General features: G+C 42.5%; 1 protein-coding gene across 4 annotated transcripts in view; it reads right to left on the bottom strand.

Moving 5' to 3' along the window:
- LOC106572626 (proto-oncogene tyrosine-protein kinase Src) overlaps positions 1–19,355 on the bottom strand; it is a 40,470-nt gene extending 21,115 nt beyond the window's left edge. For 2 of the 4 annotated variants that reach the window (XM_014146977.3, XM_014146976.3), the window contains exon 1: positions 18,901–19,354. The gene's annotated coding sequence lies outside the window, so the exon portion shown is untranslated. Of the gene's footprint in view, positions 1–18,900 lie in introns of all 4 variants that reach the window. The other 2 variants (XM_014146975.3, XM_014146978.3) reach the window with 2 other exon arrangements.
- Positions 19,356–20,310: the final 955 nt, after the last annotated feature.

Raw genomic sequence — 20,310 nt, 5'->3', positions numbered from 1 at the left:
GTCAGGGGGTCTGAACACTCACTGCAGGCAGCTACTGCAGCCGAGCACATATCTCATCCTGCCTAGACAAATCCATCTGCTGCAGTGTGCTAAATACGGGCAGGCACCCGACAGTAAATCTCTCCTACAGACTCCACAGAGCTTGGACTCAGTCAGAGAATTCATTAAGTAACTTAAGTCATGCTTATCCTGCTCAGACAGAGAGCTGCTCTCGTTCATAGCCCTTAAAGTTCAGTTACAGAATGTGGGTTTTTCATTATTTTCCCCACAAACAAGAAGATTTTTCTACTATTTCTAAAAAGAAATTCCCTCTTTGCATTGTTGGGAAGGGCTCGTAAGTAAGCATTGCACTGTTAGTCTACGAAGCACGTAATAATTTCTATTTTATTTGAAATGGTTAAATGTCACGCAGTGTTTACACATCCCTCTATTCGATTCAGCCAACCTACACCTCGGTAACAGGACCTAGCCTACCTCCACTATGCACGCGTCCTATTCAGTAAGCCATTAATAGGCTAATTATTTCTGTGTAGTTTCAATGAAGTCCATCCACACACACACACACACCATTGAACACAACAAGCTTGAGCGTGTTAAAACTCTTTTCATGTGATAGTGTGTGTATATCAAGTCAAACCAGGAACACTTAAAGCCAAATAGCTCTCCCATGTTTGGAAGGGCCAAAGGTAAACATCCACCCACAGGGAGAGGAGGACAGTGGCTGCTAGTGAGTGTTGACCTGAGGACAACAGGGCTGTCAGCCCAGAAAGAGACCCTCCTCTGCTCTCCAATCACTGAGAGACACCCGGTCAGGATGGGGAGTGAGTGGAGCCAATATTTACCTCTCCACACAGAACACACCAGCCGTTGCCATGGAGGTGATTCCCCGCATTCCACAAGCAACGGCTCTGATGCACTTGTACGCTCACACTTATTTGTCAGAGAAACGTGCAGAAAACGGTAGCAAGCTTCTCAGATAAAGAGAAAAACACAGCCTTTATCCTTTTTTCATTTTCACTCTTAGGAGACTACTGTACTGTGGTTCTTAATAGGATCAGAGCCTGTGAGTCCTGATCCCTTCCACTGTTCAAGTGTGTGTGTGTGTCAGCAGCACTGATACTTCTGCTTTACCCAATCTAAGTTCATATCACTAACCGTTTTCAAAACAAAACATCCAGTCAGTGTTACGATAAAAAAGTCACACTGCCCTCAAAAAAGGCTGAGGCTGGTTGGGCTTAAAACCCTCTCCCTCCACAGGCAGGTTACATATTTACGACTTGAAAATCAACAAACGAGCCACTGGTCTGGCAGGGTTCCCAGGTCCATGGTTTTTCTAAAGGCCAGTTATGCCCGGTGCCTAATCTCACTGCAACACATATGAAATCATTTTGGAATTGAGGCTCAACTCTAAAATATCTAGGCCATTTTGTATTAGGAGGGGATTCATTTAGAGGACAGTTCCTGTGACGTCGTGGAGGGAGGGAGAAGCGTCGTGGAGGGAGGAGCGTCGTGGAGGGAGGAGCTTCACGGAGGGAGGGAGTGCTGAATGAACCAAAACAGAAGAGAATGTTGAAGTCTCAAAGTTAACTTCACATCAAGCAACAAAAAGGTTTGATATTTCTCACCATTTTCATCTTTCCCTACTTTCCTCCTTTTGCTTTCTTTAATCATTAACTTTTTTATTTTAGTCATTTAGCAGACACTCTTATGCAGAGCGATTTACAGGAGCATTTAGGGTTAAGTGCCTTGCTCAAGGGCACAGACAGATTACTCAGTCAAGTTACTCATTATAGGACTAGAGGTTGACCGATTAATCAGCGTGGCCGATTAATTAGGGCCGATTTCAAGTTTTCATAACAATCGGTAATCGGCATTTTTGGTTGCCGATTATGGCCGATTACATTGCACTCCACGAGGAGACAATGTGGCAGGCTGACCACCTGTTACGCGAGTGCAGCAAGGAGCCAAGGTAAGTTGCTAGCTAGCATTAAACTTATCTTATAAAAAACGATCAATCTTAACATAATCACTAGTAAACTACACGGTTGATGATATTACTAGTTTAACTAGCTTGTCTGTCACGTTCGTTATAATGAGTGGACCAAGGCAGAGTTCCACATATTTATTTTAGTGAAACTTCAAAGCAGCAAATAAATAAACGAACGTGCCGTTCGTAGCGCACATAGCGCTAAACAAAACAATATCCCACAACGCAGGTGGGAAAAAGACCACACTAAGTATGAGGCAACGATCATCAGCTGCCTCCAATTGGGAACCATACTCACACCAACATAGAAATTAAAGACTAGAACATCGAATCACAGGCTACTTCGCAAAATGGGTGATGATTTAACAAGCGCATTCGCGAAAAAAGCACTATCGTTGCACCAATGTAACTAACCATTAACATCAATGCCTTTCTTAAAATCAATACACAAGTATATTTTTTTAAACCTGCATATTCAGTTAAATGAAATTCATGTTAGCAGGCAATATTAACTAGGGAAATTGTGTCACTTCACTTGCGTTTTGTGCAAGCAGAGAGTCAGGGTATATGCAGCAGTTTGGGCCACCTTGCTCGTTGCGAACTGTGTGAAGACCATTTCTTCCTAAAGACCGTAATTAATTTGCCAGAATTTTACATAATTATGACATAACATTGAAGGCTGTGCAATGTAACAGCAATATTTAGACTTAGGGATGCCACCCGTTCGATAAAATACGGAACGGTTCCGTATTTCAATGAAAGAATAACGAAATGATAGTTTCCGGATTTGACCATATTAATGACCTAAGGCTCGTATTTCTATGTTTGACAATATTAATGACATAAGGCTCGTATTTCAGTGTGTTTTATTGTATTAAAATTAAGTCTGTTTGATATTTGATAGAGCTGACTGACTGAGCGGTGGTAGGCAGCAGCAAGCTCTTAAGCATTCATTCAAACAGCACTTTCCTGTGTTTGCCACCAGCTCTTCGCAATGCTTGAAGCACAGCGCTGTTTATGACTTCAAGCCTATCAACTCCCGAGATTAGGCTGGCAATACTAAAGTGCCTATAAGAACATCCAATAGTCAAAGGTATATTAAATATAAATGGTATAGAGAGAAAGAGTCTTATAATTACTACAACCTAAAACTTCTTAACTGGGAATAACAGCTTTCATATGTTCTCATGTTCTGAGCAAGGTACTTAAACGTTAGCTTTTTTACATGGCACATATTGCACTTTTACTTTCTTCTTCAACACTGTGTTTTTGAATTTTTTAAACCAAATTGAACATGTTTCATTATTTATTTGAGACTAAATCGATTTTTATAATGTATTATATTAAGTTAAAATAAAAAGTGTTCCTTCAGTATTGTTGTAATTGTCATTATTACAAGTGTGTGTGTGTGTGTGTGCGCGCGCATATATACATACATACATATATATATACACACTGCTCAAAAAAAATCAAGGGAACACTTAAACAACACAATGTAACTCCAAGTCAATCACACTTCTGTGAAATCAAACTGTCCACTTAGGAAGCAACACTGATTGACAATAAATTTCACATGCTGTTGTGCAAATGGAATAGACAACAGGTGGAAATTATAGGCAATTAGCAAGACACCCCCAATAAAGGAGTGGTTCTGCAGGTAGTAACCACAGACCACTTCTCAGTTCCTATGCTTCCTGGCTGATGTTTTGGTCACTTTTGAATGCTGGCGGTGCTTTCACTCTAGTGGTAGCATGAGACGGAGTCTACAACCAACACAAGCGGCTCAGGTAGTGCAGCTCATCCAGGATGGCACATCAATGCGAGCTGTGGCAAGAAGGTTTGCTGTGTCTGTCAGCGTAGTGTCCAGAGCATGGAGGCACTACCAGGAGACAGGCCAGTATATATGGAGACGTGGAGGAGGCCGTAGGAGGGCAACAACCCAGCAGCAGGACCGCTACCTCCACCTTTGTGCAAGGAGGAGCAGGAGGAGCACTGCCAGAGCCCTGCAAAATGACCTCCAGCAGGCCACAAATGTGCATGTGTCTGCTCAAACGGTCAGAAACAGACTCCATGAGGGTGGAATGAGGGCCCGACGTCCACAGGTGGGGGTTGTGCTTACAGCCCAACACCGTGCAGGACGTTTGGCATTTGCCAGAGAACACCAAGATTGGCAAATTCGCCACTGGTGCCCTGTGCTCTTCACAGATGAAAGCAGGTTCACACAGAGCACATGTGACAGATGTGACAGCCTGGAGACGCCGTGGAGAACGTTCTGCTGCCTGCAACATCCTCCAGCATGACCGGTTTGGCGGTGGGTCAGTCATGGTGTGGGGTGGCATTTCTTTGGGGGGCCGCACAGCCCTCCATGTGCTCGCCAGAGTTAGCCTGACTGCCATTAGGTACCGAGATGAGATCCTCAGACCCCTTGTGAGACCATATGCTGGTGCGGTTGGCCCTGGGTTCCTGCTAATGCAAGACAATGCTAGACCTGATGTGGCTGGAGTGTGTCAGCAGTTCCTGCAAGAGGAAGGCATTGATGCTATGGACTGGCCCGCCCGTTCCCCAGACCTGAATCCAATTGAGCACATCTGGGACATCATGTCTCGCTCCATCCACCAACACCACGTTGCACCACAGACTGTCCAGGAGTTGGCGGATGCTTTAGTCCAGGTCTGGGAGGAGATCCCTCAGGAGACCATCCGCCACCTCATCAGGAGCATGCCCAGGCGTTGTAGGGAGGTCATACAGGCACGTGGAGGCCACACACGACTGAGCCTCATTTTGACTTGTTTTAAGGACATTACATCAAAGTTGGATCAGCCTGTAGTGTGGTTTTCCACTTTAAATTTTGAGTGTGACTCCAAATCCAGACCTCCATGGGTTGATAAATTGGATTTCCATTGATTCTTTTTGTGTGATTTTGTTGTCAGCACATTCAACTATGTATTTTTTTGAGCAGTATATATATATATATATATATATATATATATATATATATATATATATAATGACAATTACAACAAATAAAATAAAAAATTGGCAACTGCTTTTTTGGTCCTCCAATAATCGGTATCGGTGTTGAAAAATCATAATCGGTCGACCTCTATATAGGACACATCAAATATTTAATCACAAAGTATCATGTGACAAAATGAGAGTCTAGTGAGAGCAGAGAAAAGCAACTTCTATCACACTCCCTGCAACCATGATTCAGAGACATAGCAAAGTCAGTAGAGGACAATTAAAACTATTCTGTGACAACATGAGAGTGTGGCAAGACGAGAGCAGAGCAGAGCTAGCAGAGTGCAGAAAACCAGTCTCACTTCATCCCTGCAGTGAGCCTCCCAGCCCAGCCTGGCCCATCTGATCTGAATCACAAACAAGTCCAACATCAGCTGTGTGTGTGAATCATCCACAGATTAGACCTCTGTGGGCATGTCAAATCACATGTTAAACAGCACCGTTTCCCACGCAACTTTGACTGACTGAGCCATAGGCCTAAACCTATCCCATCCCAGACTGTGCTGTACCATTCCTAGTGGCTTATAAGAGGCTCTTAAGAGACAGACATGGAGAAATAAGATCCTTTCATCAGCTTCAACTTGGTTAGTTTACACAAGTTTGGGATGTGGATTTGCTACATATAACAACTCTTTCTGTTTCTGATGATGCGTACACCGTTTAGACTATGAAAGAGATAAATCCGAGGGTGCAAAAGTGATAATCACTGCTGAACTAATAAAAAGGTAGCAAACAAAAACAACTGTGGACAGCTTCAGAGCAGCAGTGAAGCCTTAAAAATAGATTATAGTTTGCAGAGGCTACTGTTTAACAGTAAGGAAGTCACTGGGCAGGTGTGACAGCAGTTCATCTTGTTGTGTAAAAGGACAGCTTCGAAGTAGCCGTTATAAGAGCAGTTGTGCCATTCCTATATGTGAGAAATGACAGTTATAAAGAGCAGTTGGTTAGGTTCCAGTTATCTTGTGAAACCGTGTTACTACAAAAGCGTGTTCGGTTTCCTGGCCTCACGATTCATGGCTGCTATCTTGGCCATATATCTTCAGATAAATATAGAGACTGAAGCAAGCAACCGAAGCCTAAGTCACTTTCTCCTGCCTGAAAGTAAAGGATCTTAAAGGGATGGTTCATCGAAATCTATAACTGAACTGTCTCTTTAAGCATCTGGGCCTCAGCAATGGGACTGCACTGCAGTGACCTTTGCATGTGTATTATGTTCTATAGAGACCATAAGAAGCTCCATATTGTTCCACTATGGAATATTTAGACTAACAATACAATGGTTGATTTATTGTTTAAATCTGCTTTGCCATAGCTTCACACTTGAATCTTAGAAGCCTTAATGGAAGTCTGTGTAATGTTTGGGTACCCTATGTTGTTCTGCCATTACCCCCAAACGATCACATCTCCTTCCCAGCTCTTCCCTTCATCTAAATATGGTCATATGTTTGAGGGACAAGTAGATAGAGAGCATAGAATCCTCTAAGGGTTTAGCTTTCTCCTATTCTTTCTCTCTCCCTCCCTCTCCAATCCTTTCAGGAGATTTCCAAATGGAAATAAAATAATACAATTCCTTCCACAACCTATGATGGCATGTGACAAAAAAATTAAAAAAACTTTCCCAGCTTCCAAAATGTTATTGAACTAGACAACACTAAGTATTGGGAAAACACACAGATCCTCTTAACCCCATCAGTCCTGAAATCCCCACAAAAATAGGATTTCAATGTATCTGACTTTTATTGATCCAGCCTCACAATGAAGTGTTTTACCGTTTTCTTTTCAGGACAACCAAGGCTACAAATAGAATTCAAAACAATTTGACATAAATAGTTGCATTCATGAGTTTCATTGGCAAATGTCAATTAAAACAATTAGGTCAGCCAAAGCAAAAATATGATAAAAGTGCATTTATATGAATGCTGTAAGAAACATGAATTGTTTTCTCAGTGGGAAATTAATATCCAATTATCCAACTGTGTGGAGTTTGGAGTTTGTGACAGCAACTATGTGAGCTTATTACAGTATTATAGACACTATGTCCTGGGATTTCCTATGATCTACACGTATGTAGAACATCCCCTTCCCTTCAAATGACTCATGTAGCTTGTAAGCGTCATAGAGCAAAACATGTTACATGTGCGTTCTCCTTTCCCCCTTCTGATAACCAGGCGGCGAATCGCATCTCTGCATGTCTGGCAGACATATCAGTGTGGATGACGGATCACCACCTCAAGCTGAACCTCGGCAAGACGGAGCTGCTCTTCCTCCCGGGGAAGGACTGCCCGTTCCATGATCTCGCCATCACGGTTGACAACTCCCTTGTGTCCTCCTCCCAGAGTGCTAAGAACCTTGGCGTGATCCTGGACAACACCCTGTCGTTCTCCACTAACATCAAGGCGGTGACCCGATCCTGTAGGTTCATGCTCTACAACATTCGCAGAGTACGACCCTGCCTCACACAGGAAGCGGCGCAGGTCCTAATCCAGGCACTTGTCATCTCCCGTCTGGATTACTGCAACTCGCTGTTGGCTGGGCTCCCTGCCTGTGCCATTAAACCCCTACAACTCATCCAGAACACCGCAGCCCGTCTGGTGTTCAACCTTCCCAAGTTCTCTCACGTCACCCCGCTCCTCCGCTCTCTCCACTGGCTTCCAGTTGAAGCTCGCATCCGCTACAAGACCATGGTGCTTGCCTACGGAGCTGTGAGGGGAACGGCACCTCCATACCTTCAGGCTCTTATCAGGCCCTACACCCAAACAAGGGCACTGCGTTCATCCACCTCTGGCCTGCTGGCCCCCCTACCTCTGAGGAAGCACGGTTCCCGCTCAGCCCAGTCCAAACTGTTCGCTGCTCTGGCACCCCAATGGTGGAACAAGCTCCCTCACGACGCCAGGACAGCGGAGTCAATCACCACCTTCCGGAGACACCTGAAACCCCACCTCTTTAAGGAATACCTGGGATAGGATAAAGTAATCCTTCTAACCCCCCCCCCCCCTTGAAAGATTTAGATGCACTATTGTAAAGTGGTTGTTCCACTGGATATCATAAGGTGAATGCACCAATTTGTAAGTCGCTCTGGATAAGAGCGTCTGCTAAATGACTTAAATGTAAATGTAATGTGCGTGTTTGTGAGAGTCTCAGCTTTTCATAGATGAATAGTTTGTAGCTCAAACCAAACACTTTGACTCTACATAAGTTTCTGTAAAAAAAAAAGACCCGGCCCCTTCGGGATCTGCCCTCGTCTCAAAAACGCCGCTCTAGCTCATAAATGTCAGAGGCAGAAACTAGGATAATAAAGAAGAGAACCAGTCAAAATCTCTGTGTAAAAACCTACACAAAGCACCGAGATGCTTTGAAGTATAACCTAGCCCGTCAATGACCCTTCTTTTTAATCTTATTTTAAAAAGAGGGAACTTCTAAGCAGCTAGCATCCACCAACTCAGGGCTTTGACTGTTTAATGTCTGATTTAGGCAGAAGTGCCTAGTACTGTTACCATTTAAGAAAACTCCATGTACCTCTGAAATCTGAGGCCCCAGCAGAAAACCATATGGATGTAAAATGGCAGTTCACAGCAACTCTAAACATAATCATGTGTGTGTAAACACAAGTCCAAATATTAGAGTCTCCATTACAGGTATGAGGAATGAGACTAGCAGGTGTGTGTATTGAAGAGGTTTGGTGTGTGTGTCTGTGCGCACGCACACACACACACACACACACACGTGTCAGTGTTTCCCCTATATTCCTTTAGCAGTAGCGAGCCGCCCTGCTAAATCGTTGCCACCACTCCATAAGATATACAGTATATAGTATGTGGAAAAGTAATGGAGCATATATTTTTAAATAAGACCATCTTTGTTAGTTCTCAATCACCAACATAAAAACTAGGCAGTCAGGGAGAATCAAAAATCCAAAAAATTGAATGGCTTGGGTCCCACGTTGATTTTGTTATAATGTTTGAGTCACTGATGTGTAGAATTGCAGGAAATTATCTTTAAAACTGCACATTTTCTCTAAGCCCCATGGCAAAATGTGTAGAATTGCAGAACATGTGCATTAAAACAGCACCATTTTGTCTCTGTGGCCAAGAAGATGGCCCCATTGTCCACGCCCCACACACACACTAACTTTGCCACTGCTTTTGGAAAATCTCCTAGGGGAACACTGCATGTGCATGTCTGCATGTGTACTCTCAGGTGTCTGTACACTCAGGTTTGTGATATCAGTGTGAGCCCCAGTCATGTCTGTGGAATGCAGAGTGAAGAATGAGACAAGTCCTGACACCACTCCATCTCACACACCATACGAGGAATGTTCTGAGAGCTGGTAGAGGCACCCTACACCCAGGACGTGGATAGAAGTTCATGATGCCACTGGCCACTGATTCAATCACAGAACATCCTAACATCCCGCACCGTCAGCCAGGGACGTTTCACAACAACTTAGAGTAGGAAAAACGTTAATTTCCATTCCTGAAACCAATAAGCAGTACTAAACCAAAAGAAGATTGATTGTTGTTCTCGTCAACAGACTTCCTTAGGCTAGTGGATGTTTGGATTTAGAATCGACTGAATCAGGTGACAGTGTTTGGTTCGTCACTTGTCTGGAAACATTAAAAGTTTCCTTCATATTTTCCCTTTTTGAGGCTGCCAAGAGCACTTCCTCAGTGAGACAAGAACTATCCTTAAGCAGAATAGAAGAGGTCAGAAAAACATAAATGACCTTTCTACAAAAGTACAAACATTCATTATAGATTTGCACCAAGATTAAGCTATACATGTCTAATTATTAGAATCAGGTGTGCTAGATTAGGTTTGGAGTGAAAACCTACAGGACGGTAAGGTAGTCTCTCCAGGAACATGGTTGGAGAGCCCTGACCTATTCTCTTGCCAGTAACTGCACCAATGGGACCTGTACAATGAACATATTTGGGGGAGGGGGAAGCCAATATGGCTACATTTGATGGTGTAGATGCTGAACCACACTTTTCTAATGTTTGTCAATAGATTCAGCACTTTGTAACAGATTGGAATGCTTCTCCAGCAGAGCCAGTGGTAGATAAACAAGATGACAATAAAACAACAGCTGAGGCCCTCCCTACATGAAACAAATGTGATCGTCACGCATGATCATTAAAATATAAACAGGTCTCCTCCACGCCTTGGTTAGTATTTCCACAACCTAACGTAGCAGGCATAAAAGAAAGGCCTGAAACTAGATCCCCTACATACTGGTCTTTACAAGAAGAACTTTTTTTTTTAAACTGTCAGGGGAGGTTCTCTTCTGCACCAATTCAGTAAATGTGGAGGAGGAGTTAAGAGTGTTGGCTTTGTTAACATCCAAAAGCGGAAGTCGTGTCACAGGCTCTCTTTTCATTTCCCCTGAAAACCAGAACATCCGGTTGTTGGGTACTCGGCTGAGGCTAGCATTTTCATAACAGATTTTAGGGAGATGGGCCCCATCAATGAACCGATTTCATCCATTCATAGGTGAAGACCAGGGTAAACTTCCTTTGCTTAGAGGACAGCAGGGTTGTGTTCATTCGGCACTAAATGGAAGGAAACAGACAAACAGGGAGGAACTACCTGGTCTTACTCAATAAGAAACACTTGGTTGTTTTTCATTGCAAAATGTTTTGCTACAGTGGGCACTAACGAATACACCCCAGGCATGTGGTCCCTCCTCACAGGACAGAACATGCAGCTGTAGCAGTAGCTGTACAGCTTCCAGTCCACAGGGCATGGCTGCTCAGCTCACACAATTCAAATTTCAAGTTTTATTAGTCGAATGTACAGGATACGCATGATCCAACGAAATGATTACCTGCAGGTTCCTTCTCGAAAATACAATAAGAAATAACAGATAAGAATATGAAGAAAGTAAACGGAACAAAAATATTAAATGCAACATGTAAAGTTTTGGTCTCATGAACTGAAATAAAAAGATCCCAGAAATATTTCATACGCACAAAAAAGCTTATTTCTCTCAAATGTTGTGCACAAATTTGTTTACATCCCTGATAGTGAGCATTTCTCCTTTGCAATATAATCCATCCACCTGACAGGTGTGGCATATCAATAATCTGATCAAACAGCATGATCATTACACAGGTGCACCTTGTGCTGGGGACAATAAAAGGCCACTTTAAAATGTGCAGTTGTCACAGAACACAATGCCACAGATGTCTCAAGTTGAGGGAGCGTGCAATTGGCATGCTGACTTGGGTTAAATGCGAAGACACATTTGAGTTGAATACATTAAGGTGTACAACTGACAAGGTATCCCCCTTTCCTGACTTGCATGAATGTCCACCAGAGCTATTGCCAGATAATTTATTGTTAATGTCTCTACCATAAGCCACCTCCAACGTCGTTTTAGAAAATATTACAGTACGTTCAGGACCGCCACATCCAGCATCTTCACCTCGGGGGGGGGGGGTGCTGAGGAGTATTTCTGTCTGTATTAAAGCCCTTTGTGGGGCAAAACTTGTTCTGATTTGCAGGGCCTGGCTCCTCAGTGGGTGGGCCTGGCTGCCAAGTGGGTTGGCCTATGCCCTCCCAGGCCCACCCATGGCTGCACACCTGCCCAGTCATGTGAAATCCATAGATTAGGGCCTAATTAAGTTATTTATATTTACTGATATGAACTGTAACTCTGTAAAATCTTTGAAATTGTTGCATATTTTATTTAACCAGGAAGAGCTCATTGGGCCCTTTTTCAAGAGCATCCTGGCCAAGATAGGCAGCACCAAGTCATTACAAAAATTAGAGACAAACAACATGAAAAACTACAAGTAATCTAGTAAAAACCATAGAATTCACAAGAGTATAACACAATCAAAAACAGCAAATTTTAAATACTGACAGGTCAGGGCATCAGTCTCAAGATCGTTCATCAGTGCTTTAAAAATACCAATTGGGACAAGTTCTTCCAGTTTAAAAGTATTTTGTAAGGCGTTCCAAGACGATGGCGCAGAGTACATAAAAGCCCTTTTACCAAATTCAGTTCGGACATTTGGAACAGTTAGCAGGATAAAGTCCAGCAAACGAAGAGAGTACCCACCACATTTCTGAACAATAAAAATGCCCAAATAAAAAGGTAGTAAACCCAAAATGGCTTTGTAAATAAAAGTATACCAGTGACTGAGCCTACGAGTGACTAGAGAAAGCCAGCCAACCCTGGTATACAAAGTGCGTAAGGGTTTTGCAGTTTAAAATAAATCTCAAAGTGAAATGGTAAAGGGTGTCAATTGATCTCAAACACTGAGCGGAAGCATTCATATATAAAATATCCCCATAGTCTAGTAAAGGCATAAATGTAGCTGATACTAGCCTTCTTCTGGCTTCAAAAGAAAAACAGGCCTTATTCCTAAAATAAAATCCCAATTTCAGCTTCAATTTTTTTGTAAGTTGTTGAATATGCAATTTAAAAAAGAGAGGCAGTCATCAATTAAAATTCCAAGATATTTATATGAGGTTACAGTCTCAATCTCCTTGCCCTGACAGGTAGTAATAGGTGAAAGGTTCAGAGGTATATTTCTTGCTTTAGAAAACACCATTAGTTTAGTTGTCAGTATTGAGGATAAGCTTCAATTGACACAAGGTATGTTGAACAGTATAAATAGCAGTTTGCAAGTTCTGGACAGCTTTTGAATATATTGCATTTAGATTTTTGTTCAGTATAAATGGCAGTAAAATATAATAATACATTTTAGCGTAAGTATAATACAAGATAAGACAATTAATAGTCCAATATTTACAAGTGTATATATTGAGCAGTATAATATAAGTCTGGTAGCAGCTGTATGAATGTACATCCAGTAGCCAGTTTATTAGGTACACCAACACAAAAATGGTTTGCTCCTACACACAGTGAGTCACGTGCCTGTGGCTTGCTATATAAAGCAGGCAGACAGGCATCCAGTTACTGTTCGCTTGAATGTTAGAATGGGCAAAACGAGTGACCTAAGCAACTTTTGAGCGTGGTCTGCCCGACGTTAAGGGAGAGAAGAACTCAAGGCTGGGGTGTGTGGGGTCCTTGATGATGCTGCATACCTTCCTCAGACACCATTTCAAGTAGATGTCCTGGATGGGTGGGAGCATGGTCCCAGTGATGTACTGGGCCGTCTTCACCACCCGCTGGCGGGTGGAGGACCTTGCGGTTGTGGATGGAGCAATTCCCGTACCAGGTCGTGACGCTCTCGATGGTGTAGCGGTAGTATTTGGAGAGGACCCAGGGCGGCATGCAGAATTTTTTCAGCCACCTTAGGAAATAGAGACGCTGTTGCACCCTCGACAAGACTGATGAGGAAGAAAAGGACCCCAGGGAGCAGCTCTCACACTCACACAGATAAGCATCAGGGGGGACTACGGCCACCACCCAGGAAAACTGCTCCTGCCTGACCTCCATGTGAGGACTATGAGGAGTGGAAAAGGTTTTTAGTTTAAGATGGATAGGGGCGGCAGGTAGCCTAGTGGTTAGAACGTTGGGCCAGTAACCGAAAGGTTGCTAGATCAAATCCCCGAGCTGACAAGGTAAAAATCTGCGTTCTGCCCATCATTGTAAATAAAAATGTGTTCTTAATAACCTGTTAACTGACTTGCCTAGTTAAATAAAAGTAAAATTTAAAAAAAATAGGCTACTCTTCAAGCATTGCTGAATAAATTCCTAGACCTCCTACACACTCTCAATCCAGAAATGAGAATTGTGTGTTTCCATTCCCTTGAAAATGACAGAATCTGAGATCGTGTCATCTACCTACATCCTGTTGTACTCATAATGACATGGTACTTCAGATCAGTAAACACAAAAAGTCTGTGTGTTGTGCCTTCAATTAGACTACATCTGCAGGGAAAAGGCCTGCAAGTCCAACTTGAGGGGGTCATTTTGTCAATACAACATTTACATAAAACCCATTTCAATATAGTGATTTTCAGGCAGGGGACCCTGAGAGGAACAAAGATCAAGGCTGGTCCAGCATCTCAAAGAGGATGAGTATGAATATCAACATGAATTAATCCTTTATTTAACCAGGCGGGTCCCATTGAGATAGGAGTCTCTTTTTCAAGTCAGCCTTGGCCCTGAGGAAGCAATCAGCAAGCAGTCATGCAGTCATATAACTTGACTTAGTGGCCCAGCTGTGACTGCATAGACACAGAGAGACATCTTTCTGAATGAAAAGGAGCCTTTTCTTGTCAAGAGAACTGGTGGGAGTGAGAAGAAAATCCAAACAAGACCTTTCGACTGATAACCCTCCCGTCTCTACTCCCAAGCAACAGTGGAGGGATTGAGATTAGATGTATGGGCCCGGTCACACTGTTCACAGAGCACGCTAGGCCAGAACAGGAAGTGACTAGCTTCAGTAGCCTGGAACCCTGGGAGGAATGAGAGGACAGTCCCTCCTCTGTTCTGTTCCACTCAATGAACCACAATCAGATACTCCATTGAAATGTCTCCAGCCACAGGGCTTCAGATACAGTTGAAGTCAGAAGTCTCCATACACCTTAGCCAAATACATTTCAACTCAGATTTTCACAATTCCTGACATTTAATCCTTTATTTTTTCCACTACTTTATTTTAAGAATGTGAAATGTCAGAATAATAGCAGAAATCATTCTATTTAAGTTTTTATTTCTTTCATCACATTCCCAGTGGGTCAGAAGTTTACATACACTCAATTAGTATTTGGCAGCATTGCCTTTCAATTGTTTAACTTGGGTCAAACATTTTGTGTAGCCTTCCACAAGCTTCCCACAATAAGTTGGGTGAATTTTGGCACATTCCTCCTGACAGAGTTGGTGTAACTGAGTCAGGTTTGTAGGCCTCCTTGCTCGCACAAGCTTTTTCAGTTCTGCCCACAAATTTTCAATAGGATTGAGGCAGGGCTTTGTGATGGCCACTCCAATACCTTGACTTTTTTGTCCTTAAGCCATTTTGCCACAATTTTGGAAGTATGCGTGGGGTCATTGTCCATTTGGAAGACCCATTTGCGACCAAGCTTTAACTTCCTGACTGATGTCTGGAGATGTTGCTTCAATATATACACATCATTTTCCTCCCTCATGATGCCATCTATTTAGTGAAGTGCACCAGTCCCTCCTGCAGCAAAGCTCCCCCACGCTTGACGGTTGGGATGGTGTTCTTCGGCTTGCAAGCCTCCCCCTTTTTCCTCCAAACATAACAATGGTCATTATGGCCAAACAGTTCTATTTTTGTTTCATCAGACCAGAGGACATTTCTCCAAAAAGTACAATCTTTGTCCCCACGTGCAGTTGCAATCTGTAGTCTAGCTTTTTTATGGCAGTTTTGGAGCAGTGGCTCTTCCTTGCTGAGCAGCCTTTTTTATGTCGATATAGGACTCATTTTACTGTGGATATAGATACTTTTGTACCTGTTTCTTCCAGCATCTTCACAAGGTCCTTTGCTGTTGTTCTGGGATTGATTGGCAGTTTTCGCACCAAAGTACGTTCTTCTCTAGGAGACAGAAAGCGTCTCCTTCCTGAGTGGTATGACGGCTGCGTGGTCCCATGGTGTTTATACTTGCATACTTTTGTTTGTACAGATGAACGTGGTACCCTCAGGCATTTGGAAATTGCTCCCAAGGATGAACCAGACTTGTGGAGGTCTACAATTTGTTTTCTGAAGTCTTGGCTGATTTCTTTTGATTTTCCCATGATGTCAAGCAAAGAGGCACTGAGTTTGAAGGTAGGCCTTGAAATATATGCACAAGTACACCTCCAATTGACTTAATTGATGTCAATTAGCCTTTCAGAAGCTTCTAAAGTCATGACATCCTTTTCTGGAATAAAGGCACAGTGAACTTAGTGTATGTAAACTTCTGACCCACTGGAATTGTGATACAGTGAATTATAAGTGAAATAATCTGTCTGTAAACAATTGTTGGACAAATGACGACTTGTGTCATGCACAAAGTAGATGTCCTAACCGACTTGCCAAAAAATACATTTGTGGAGTGGTAGAAAAACGAGTTTTAATGACTCCAACATATGTGTATGTAAACTTCCGACTTCAACTGTATCTTGCAAAGAGTGCTGGGTGAGTGACTGCTATCAGATAGCTGCATGCAGAGAGGGCTGGGTGAGTGACTGCTTATTATCATATACAGTGGTTTCTAAGCTGAACACAAACAATATCGATTTAACATTGGTTTGACTTTTACATATGGAGTTACCCTTAAGTAAATCTTCTGATGTAACTCATGTGACATCCTGCGGGCTGTTCACTGCTCAGCTGACTGTAACCTGGAAGTGAAACTTGATAATACTGTACACTTCAGGTCATAAGTCTGGTTCCCTTTTATATGCATACGTCCACGCCCTGAAGATGGGTTAGGACTCACAGGGCTCTCTTGAAAAATAAGTTGTCCTCTTCCACCATTTATGATTAACTACCCCAAACAAAGCCCATTTCAACAGAGAAAGAGAACAGGTGGCATTTCCCCCTCCCCCCCACCATTAAAATGGCTGCCCTTCAAAATCACTGGGCACTAATTAGTACTAAAACTGGGCCAGACAAAGCAACATAAGTTTGGTGTGTACGTCTGCCACATGAAAAATTCAATGAGTTCAGTGGGAGGCTGTCGCAGTCCTCGCGCCAGCCGGCCAAAGTACCAATACAACTGCAGTGAGTGCTGTAAGTGAATTATAAATCCAAAGGCCAAATTGAAGTGAGAATGTTCTAGGCATTGTTGGCATCAGATAAGTGTTTTGTTTGTTAAGAACTCCTCAATAAGCCATCAGGGAACGTTGTGCTGTTCTACTTGGACCAACAACACAGCACGTGTCTACGCTTGTGTGTGGGTTTTTCTTTTCACCATCCCGCATCACTACAATCCTATTCCTTGGGCCCAAGAACCAGCCCCCCTACTCATAATATTATAGCCAATTAAGTTGTTAGAACTTTATGCTAATTAATCCTCGTCTGACCTGAAGGAAACCGGGATAACTCGGTTGAAATGACATTTGCTAGCAAACTAGCCTGTTCTGTTTTCATTGTATTTGCCTCCTACAGCTAAATAAGGTTAACTCTCAAATTCAAGGTAGCAATATAGGGTCAAAACTTTATTCATAGTAATAGTCACTCCTCAAGTGGCTCTACAAGGCTCCTCGAAATGCCCTTTCCATTAAGTGCACAAATACATTTTAACAGAGCCAGTCACAATTGTTGCATAGGCAGATCATTCTCAAGGCTTGGACGCCTGGCTTTGGAAACAAGCGAGTCATTGACTCCTGCCAGGCCCAGTGTAGTGTACTACTCTGTCAAAAAGAATGCTTCAGTATATACGGGGACAAAGGGGTCAATCCACCAACTAACAGGACATTCTGCCACTTTGCAGTGATCTCATTGGAGCCAACAAAGTTCCAGAGGTTTCACTGAGGGACATTCTTTCGAAGGATTCAAAGGGGCATTTCCTTTATCAATGGCGCCTACATCAACCAGGGAAGATTCAGTTAGGCATGTTGATAAAACACTTATGACTGACAGGCCATCTGAAAAGACCTGCAGAGAGAGAGAGCATGGCTGCCAAGAAAGCAGCAAAATCATATTGAATTCTCCCATTGTTTTAGTACAAAATAAACACATTTAATTGAAATTGTGTGACTAAAACACTGCAGTGCTTTTCTCATCATCATGTATGATTTTGGACATTAGAACTAAATCTCCTTGGAGCATACGTTTGGTTTGCGTGTCAGATTTTTGGAGACAGAGGAGCAGATTTTGGGAAGGGATATAGGCTAGCCTATACAGAGACTAATAGCTTCAGAATGCTCTTGCCGAACAACAGAATTCCTCAATAATGCAGAAACAGATACATATTCTCATCATTACAGAAACTGAGTGGTTCATAATTCATATTCAATTAAGGATGTGTCCTTCAATTCATCTAATCATCCACAGTTTACAATGTACTGGCCAATTCAATTGCACATTCTAAACAAAAATATAATTCCTTGGGAAATGTTAAATTCTTTGTGATTCTAAAATTAACTGAGTGAATTCCTGGAGAGACAATTCCAGTGGAGATTTTGGCTTTGTTTGTTCATACATTATCTAGACTTCAGATAGATAAAAAGGTACAAGATAACACTCAGTGGGGGTGGAAACAAAGTGAATGTATACTGTACAGTGTGTATGTGTGTGTTTTAGGATTATGGCAACTCTGTGTTGAATAAATACAATTGCCATGGGGCAAGGTGATCCTATTACTTCATCAAGTGTATACCACTCCCAATAGTCAACACTGAAACCAGTTTTTTTATGTCCTTAGTCATAGCCATTCTCAATAAGTAAAAAACATATATGTTCAAAAACTGAAATGAGACATGTTACGCTTCATCAAGTGTCAATATTTGGCTTGTTGACTCATCTTGAGTAGGAGAACACTAATCCTGAGCATATGACACAGCCCATAGTTTAGAAGTAGGCTATAGCCACCGGCAGAGAGCTAGTGAGAGCTCTATGGCCTATATAGCTACACTTTATTACATATCTCTCTCTTTCTCTCACACACACAGACTAGTGTATTGCTGATTGACATATCTTGGCATGAATGTAGCTACTTGAAGAGCCAATAATGTGATGGTCAATAGCGTTCCATAGCTTTGTCCCAATAATAAAACTAGGTACTTAATAACTATGTAAAATGTTAGGCAACACTTAGCCTACTATCATTAAGACATTAATTATTGGATTAGAAAGACCCTCCCGAACACCCTGATCCAGGGAGTTATTTCACATCAGCTTTATTAGAAGCATTGCGGCAATGTTGTGTTCAGAACGTATTTGATTTCAATGCAACTTGACGGCCCGGATACATTGTTTATGTTCAATCATTGGTTTCATCATATACAAAAATAACAAGTCACTTACCCTGACGAGTACCAATGTATTGCCGTTGCTTGTTTATTTACGAGATGGGCAATAGTTCATCGAATGTAACGACAAAATGTCACAGACTCAGTCATCGAAGTAAACCCCAAAATTATAACCGATTTCAGACGACGTTCACAGCAGAGAATCGATTGTCGAACTGATGCGGAGGGATCCCATTCAACCGGAGGGGCGGGCTAGACCAAGACGGGGATTGCCTGAGAATCAGGGCAGCAGTCGGGACTAGTCTGATTGCAGCAATCATTTGAATCCCTAATTATGAAAGAGAGTATCCAGCTCTTTGCCAACTGCCTTGAAATCAAAGGATAGATATGACTAGATTTTGTGGTAGAAACATATCTAGGCTCCTGCGTTCACTGCTGCGGGTAGTAGGCCTATCACACAAGCAAAGAGAATTCAGGACCAAAACATTGACAGTGAAAAGGAGGGGAGGATGGGGTAAAGACGTCCACATGCGTCCCATTCGAAACAGTTAGTGCATATATTATGACGACATTTTATGACGTTTTGGTCTTCGGCAAAGCACTAAGTGTATAAAACTTAGTGCACTGTGTTCGTAACAGATTCTAATTTTGGGAACAGAAACATTTATTGCGATGATAAAATTATATCGGCCCAGTTTCGACCTCTCCCACTTCCCACAACTGGACTTCCTTTCCCTACCAAACGTTGTGCATCTTCTTCTGTGGGGATTATCGGTGGTTGGCATCCAAAGTTATGGTGAATTACCGCCACCTACTGTACTGTACTGTACTGTACTGTACTGGAGTGTGGGCCAGAGACAGGGAGAAACTTAATCCTACCTGCCAGACCTGTTGCTCTTGAAAAAAGATAACAAAATATTTGAGACTATATCTAATGCCATACTTCTCAATATACTTTAATTTCCAGTATCCCCTTCTCCCTCATACTATATCTCAGCCTCTCTCTTTCTCTCTGATACTGCCTACACTGTAGCAATACATGCTCCACGATCTCTGTTTCCTGGCAAATAATTACACTTTCCTGTTGGATGCTTTCCTATCACATTTAAGGTCCTCTTCAACCGGCTGTTTCCAACCTTTAATCTTGTAAAAATAGCCTCCTCTCTTCCGTCCCTTCCTGCCGTCTTCCCCTCCCCGACTTAACTCTGTACTTGAAATAAATGCCTGCCCTTAGTATCTCTATTCCACTGCTCCCACCATCTCCGCACTATCACTGTCCATATCAGGCTTTTTGCCTCTGCCTTGCTCATTGAAACTACAACATCAACATCCCCACTACTAAGTGCTTGTTTAGTCAGGACATCAACTGCCTCGTTCCCCTCCACCCCCACATGGGCTGGGATTCAAGTAAATCTTATCTGTATACCCATCTGTCTAATCCAGCCATGGGTTTGTAGCACCTCAT

This window comes from Salmo salar, chromosome 15 (genome assembly GCF_965601325.2).
Source record: "Salmo salar chromosome 15, fSalSal1, whole genome shotgun sequence".
Classification (NCBI taxonomy): Eukaryota; Metazoa; Chordata; class Actinopteri; order Salmoniformes; family Salmonidae; genus Salmo; species Salmo salar.
This window is presented reverse-complemented; position numbering and strand designations above follow the sequence as displayed.